General features: G+C 39.7%; 1 protein-coding gene across 3 annotated transcripts in view; it reads left to right on the forward strand.

Moving 5' to 3' along the window:
* Grm5 (glutamate metabotropic receptor 5) overlaps positions 1 to 6,993 on the forward strand; it is a 484,091-nt gene that overhangs the window by 379,141 nt on the left and 97,957 nt on the right. The gene's annotated exons all lie outside the window — the stretch shown is intronic.

The following is a 6,993-nucleotide window of genomic DNA, read 5'->3' on the forward strand; positions in this document are numbered from 1 at the left end:
GCGACAGCCTACAGAATGGGAAAAGATCTTCACCAACCCCACATCTGACAGAGGGCTGATATCCAGAATATATAAAGAACTCAAGAAATTAGACATTAAAATACCCAATTAAAAATTTTAAAAAGGGCTATTGAGCTAAACAGAGAATTCTCAACAGAAGAAGTTCAAATGGCTGAAAGACATTTAAGGAATTGCTCAATATCCTTAATCATTAGGGAAATACAAATCAAAATGACTCTGAGATACCATCTTACACCTGTCAGAATAGCTAAGATCAAAAACACTGAAGACAGCTTATGTTAGAAAGGATGTGGAGCAAGGGGAACACTCCTCCACTGTTGGTGGGAATGCAAACCTTTGGAAATCAATATGGTGACTTCTTAGAAAATTGAGAATCAACTCCCTCAATACACAGCTATACTACTCTTGGGCATATACCCAAGTGTGGTGGTATTGTGTTCCCCCAAAATATTGTGCACCCTAATAAACTTATCTGGGGTCAGAGAACAGAAAAGCCACAATGTTAAACATAGAGGTTAGGAGGTGGCACTCATGCCTTTAATCCTAGCATTTTGGAGACAGCAATCCCTCTGGCTCTCTGTGAGTTCAAGGCCACATTGGAAACAGCCAGGCATGGTGACACATGCCTTTAATCCCAAGAAGTGAGCCTTTAATCCCAAGGAGTGATAGCAGAAAGAGAAAGACATATAAGTCGAGAAGACCAGAAACTAGAAGCATTTGGATGGTTAAGCTTTTAGGCTTTGAAGCAGCAGTTTAGCTGAGACCGATTCAGATTAGGATACAGAGGCTTCCAGTCTGAGGAAACAGGATCAGCTAAGAAGTTTGTCAGGTGAGATAACTGTGGCTTGGTCTGTTTCTCTGATCTTCCAGCATTCACCCCAATAACTGGCCTCAGGTTTGACTTTATTATTAAGACTTGTTAAGATTCCTGTTACACCCAAGGAATGCTCAATCATACCACAAGGACACATGCTCAACTATGTTCATAGCAGCATTATTTGTAATAGCCAGAACCTAGAAACAACCTAGATGCCCTTCAACTGAAGAATGGATAAAGAAAATGTGGTACATATACACAAGGGAGTATTACTCAGCAGAGAAAACAATGACATCATGAGGTTTGCAGGCAAATGGATGTAACTAGAAAAAAATCATCCTGAGTGAGGTAACCCAGACTCAGAAAGACAAACATGGTATGTACTCACTCATAAGTGGATACTAGATATAAAGCAAAGGATAATCAGACTGCAACTCACAACTCCAGTTAGGCTACCTAGTAAAGAGGACCCTAAGAAAGACACAGGGATCACCCAGCAAAAGAGAAATGGATGAGATCTACATGAGCAAACTGGGGATGAGGGAGAATAATGGAGGGCAAGGGTTGGGGGAAAGAGAGTTTAGGGGAGTGGGAGGTCCCAGCTGGATCAGGGCCAGAATGGGCAAACACCATGATAAATGAAGACCCAATGGTAATAGGAAGAAGCAGAGTGCTAGAGAGGTCCCCAGAAATCCACAAAGATACATCCACTATAGACTACTGGCAATGGTCGAAAGAGTGTCTGAACTGACCTACTCTGGTGTTCTGATGGTCAAACACCCTAACTGTCATGATAGAACTCTCATCCAGTGTCTGGTGGAAGTTGATGAGAGATACATGGCCAAACCCCAGATGGAGCTCTAGGAGTCCAATCGGTGTGAGAGAGGAGGGATTATGTGAGCAAGAGATATCGAGACTATGATTGGAAAAAGCACAGGGACAAATAGACAAACTAGCAGAAACACATGAATTGTGAACCAATAGCTGAGGAGCCCCCATGGAACTGGAACAGGTCTTCTGGATAAGAGAGACAGTTGATGAACTGTTTAGGAAGCCCCCAGGCAGTGGGACTGGGACCTGTGCTTGGTGCATGAGCTGGCTTTTTGGAACCTAGGGCCTATGCTAAGACATTTTGCTCAGTCTTGGTGTATGGAGGAGGGGACTGGACCTGTCTCAACTGAATCTACCAAGCTGGACTGAATCCCCAAGTGAGACCTTGCCTTGGAGGAGGTGGGAATGGGGGGGTGGGTTGGGGGGAAGTCTGGGGGTTTGGGAGGAGGGAGGACAGGGGAATCCATAGCTGATATGTAAAATTAAATTAATTATAAAATAAAAATATTTATTAAAAAAATAATAAGAAATTCTCTCCATATCCAAAGAAGCAACAGCAAAAGAATTAACTGTAACTCTGTTAGTTTTGCTAAGACATCTGAAGAATGGTTATTAAACCAAACAAAAACAAGTCATTTAGAAATATAAATGAAAGGTCAAGAAATAGTGGTAAGACTTTCATATCATACCTATATGATTAGATGGTTTAGTTTTCTCCCACAATATCAGCCCATGTTCTAGAAATTTCAAATTTGATATTATATAATGTTGATACTATTTTAATTGCATGAACAATACTTACATAGAAAAAAATGTGCAGGTGTACTGATACCTGTAATCCCAGAACTAAAGAAGTTGAGGCACAAGGATCTTGATTTGAATCCACCTGGGCTATATAACTTGCATAGGGGAAAAAAACAGAAAAGAAGGGAGGAGAGAAAACAGAGAAAGAAGATAAGAAGGAGAAAGGATAAGGAGAGAAAGAGGTGGGAGGAAGAAGAAAGCAGCTAACCTTGTTATCTCCAATTCTGTAAGCTTGCATCTGATTCCTCTGGTTTGTGGTTCTATTACTAATTCCATTTTCAAAGCCTCCATAGTCTTGTGCATTCATCAGACATGGTCCTCATCAAGTATTTAGTAATGGTTTTCACTCTGTTCCATGGGGAAAATGAGGGAAAGGTTAGTCTATATTAGCTGAACCATTTTTCCCAAGTAGTTTTTTTTTTTTTTTTTTTACTTAGTGAAAACACAATGACTAATAGATGAACTAGTTGTCAGGTGGTGACGGTGAATGCCTTTAATCGTAGCACTCAGGAGGCAGAGGCAGGTGGATCGCTGTGAGTTTGAGGCCAGCCTGGTCTACAAAGCAAGTTTATGGACAGACAAGGCTACACAGAGAAACCCTGTCTTGGAAAACAAAACAAAAATAGATTAACTAGTCTACATGAAAAGATTCTGTTATAAATTTCTGTTGTTCAGTATTTCTTAAATGAGCACTGTCCTGCAAAGGAATGATTTTCTGAGTAATTTGATTAGACAAACTTAAAATTGGACCTGGTATATAGTGGCACTTGTGGAGGTGTCCTGTGATTCATCTGGCCTAATTGACATAAGCATCTTTTATTACTAGTGCCAATCATGTGTCAGGTTCTACGATAAGCTACAAAGACAGCATCTGTGACCAATATGGAAGCTTGGGAAATCCAACGTGTAGGGAAAGACGATGAGAGACTACTAGCAAAGCTATAATAAAAACAAATCTAAGCTACAGGTAAACTGAAAACAGGCAATTTATGTTTAAGATGTTTAGTGTAATGATAGAAACCATATATGTGGAAAAGGGACCTGTAGTGATGAGGGAGGGTGATGTGGGGGTGAAAGGGCAGGGTTGACAGGTGTGGGAGGGTGATAAGAGAGGGTGGATGTGACAGTAATAAGAGTGAATTATTTATATATATGAAATTGTCAAAAGAAAAATTTAACCAATAAAAAACAAATTTTAGTAATACCAGCATTATTATGAGATTTTTATAACCATAGCAGAATATTTTCAGCCAGTTAAATAATGTAATAATTCATATACATACCCATGGGGGAAAGGATATCAACCTCCACAGTACAGTATAAAAGCAGAGTATAGAAAAGTATATGTGCACACTGCCCTTTATGGAATGGTATCTATATGCTAATTTATGAGTGAAACTAATAAAGTAGAGCAATTCCTTAAATGTCTTTCAGCCATTTTAGCTTCCTCTGTTGAGAATTGTCTGTTTAGTTCTATATCCCATTTCTTAATTGGACTATTGGGCATTTTGATGTCTAATTTCTTGAGTTCTTTATATATTCTGGATATCAGCCCTCTGTGAGATGTGGGGTTGGTGAAGACCTTTTCCCATTCTGTAGGCTGTCACTTTGTCTTGTTGACTGTGTCCTTTGCTCTACAAAAGCTTCTCAGTTTTAAGAGGTCCCATTGATTGATTGTTTCTCTCAGTGTCTGTGCTACTGGTGTTATATTTTCATCTCCTATGCCAATGCATTCAAGACTACTTCCTACTTTCTCTTCTATGTAGTTCAGAGTAACTGGATTTATGTTGAGGTCTTTGATCCACTTGGACTTATGTTTTATGCATGGTGACAGATATGGATCTATTTGCAGCCTTTTACATGTTGACATCTAGTTATGCATCATTTGTTGAAGATGCTTTCTTTTTTCCATTGTACAGTTTTGGCTTCTTTGTCAAAAATTATATGTTCATAGGTGTTTGGGTTAATGTCAGCGTCTTCAATTTGATTCCCTTGGTCCGCATGTCAGATTTTATGCTAGTACCAAGCTGTTTTTATTATTGTAGCTCTATAGTAGAGCTTGAGATCAGGGATCGTGATGCCTCCAGAGGTTGTTTTATTGTACAGGATTGTTTTGGCTATCCTGGGTTTTTTGTTTTTCCATATGAAGTTGAGTATTATTCTTTCCAGGTCTGTGAAGAATTGTGTTGGTATTTTTATAGAGATTGCATTGAATCTATAGATAGCTTTTGATAAGACTGCCATTTTTACTATGTTAATCCTGCCTATCCATGAGCATGGGAGACCTTTCCATTTTCTGACATCTTCTTCAATTTCTTTTTGCGGGGACTTAAAGTTTTATCATATAGGTACTTCACTTGCTTAGTTAGAGGTACCCCAAGGTATTTTATATCTTTTGTGGCTATTTTAAAGGGGGATGTCAGAATGGCTAAGATCAAAAACACTGAAGACAGCTTATGCTGGAGAGGATGTGGAGCAAGGGGAACTCTCCTCCACTGCCTATGGGAATGCAAGCTTGTACAGCCACTTTGGAAATCAATATGGTGCTTCCTTAGAAAACTGGGAATCCACCTCCCCCAAGACCCAGCTATACCACTCTTGTGCATATACCCAAGGAATGCTCAATCATACCACAAGGGCATTTGCTCAGCTATGTTAATATCAGCATTGTTTGTAATAGCCAGTACCTGGAAACAACCTAGATGCCCTTCAACTGAATGGATAAAGAAAATGAAGTACTACTCAGCAGAGAAAAACAATAACATCATGAGGTTTGCAGGCAAATTGATGGATCTAGAAAAAATCATCCTGAGTGAGGTAACCTATATTCAGAAAGACAAATGGTATGTACTCACTCATAGGAGGATACTAGATATAAAACAAAGATGACTAGACTGCTACTCACAACTCTAGGGAGGCTACCTAGAATACAGGACCCTAAGAAAGACACAGGGATCACCCAATGACAGAGAAATGGATGAGATCTAAATGAACAACCTGGAAGAGAGTGGGGGTACTGAAGGGCAAGTTTCAAGGGAAAGAAAGTTTAGGGGAGCAGGAGATCCCAGCTGGATCAAGAACAGAAAGGGAGAACAAGGAATAACAGACCATGATAAATGAAGACCACATGAGAACAGGAAGAAGTAAAATGTTAGAGAGGTCCCCAGAAATCCACAAAGATACCTCCACTGTAGACTACTGGCAATGGTCAAGATAAAGCCGGATCTGACCTAGTCTGGTGATCAGATGGCCAAGCACCCTAATGGTTGTGCTGGAACTCTCATCCAGTAACTGATAGGAAGTGGATGCAGAGATCCTCAGCCAGGCCCCAGGTGGAGCTCCAGGAGTCCAATTGTCGAGAGAGAGGAGGGATTGTATGAGTGAGAATTGTTGAGACCAAAATTGGAAAATGCACAGGGCCAAACTAAAGGAAACACATGAATTATCAACCAAAAACTGTGGAGCCCCCAACTGGATCAGGCCTCTTGATAAGTGAGACAATTGAATATCTTGAACTGTTTGGGAGGCACCCAGGCAGTGGGAACCAGACCCTTCCTTAATGAATGCGCTGGCTGTTTGGAACCTGGGGCATATGTGGAGACACTTTGCTCAGCCTGGAAGGTGGGGACTGGACCTGCCTGTACTGAATCTACCAAGTTGAGCTGAATCCCCAGCGGAGTCTTTGCCATGGAGGAGATGGAAATGGGGGAGAGGGGCTTGGTGGCAAGGTGGGGGTGGGGGCACAAGGACAGGGGAACCCATGGCTGTTATGTAAAATTAAAACACAAATATAATAAAAAAAGAAAGTCTTGGAGAAACTATAAACAAGAATATTGTTTATTCCTTTTAATTATAGAAAATTCTGCCTGGAAAAATTACTGAATATCTAGGGGCAAAAGAGAGGTTTTTTCATTTTGTTGTCTTTTAAGTTTCTCACTGTGATTTTGAATCCAGAAATTTAAATACAAAAATACTCAAATAATTGAGACACTTTAACACTTCAAAATCCTGTAATAGGAGTTGTAATAGAAGGAAATAAATGCATTAAAGGAATGTAGAAGAATATGGTAAGTTGAATGAAAGACAGAATTGTATCAGTTTTTATCTTTAAGACTGATATTCTTCAGGAAGTCTCTGAGGGTTTCATTGCATTTAGATTTCAAAAGCCATAGAACATCCTTCTCACTGGGATGAAACCCAGATAGACGGCCTAGTTTTAAACACTTTTTCTGCTGCCTCGTTGCTGTGAAAGAGTAGAGAAACTAATTTATTTTTCTAGCATAAAAATAGTATATATCTCATTGGTCAATGATTTGGATGAGTTGAGTCAATATTTGCACCATACTGAATAAGATACCATACTGGCTTTAGAGAGTCTTCACTTATATCCCACTTGACACATGGGAAATGAACCAGGAACTTAACAAGGTGTCTGATATCTGATGAAGATATAGCCAATCAACTAGTTATGGTTTTTCTAATTTCAAAATGTGTCCGAATCTGAACATGCCTCTTTCCTA

Source organism: Onychomys torridus, chromosome 1 (assembly GCF_903995425.1).
Source record: "Onychomys torridus chromosome 1, mOncTor1.1, whole genome shotgun sequence".
In the NCBI taxonomy this organism is placed as follows: Eukaryota; Metazoa; Chordata; class Mammalia; order Rodentia; family Cricetidae; genus Onychomys; species Onychomys torridus.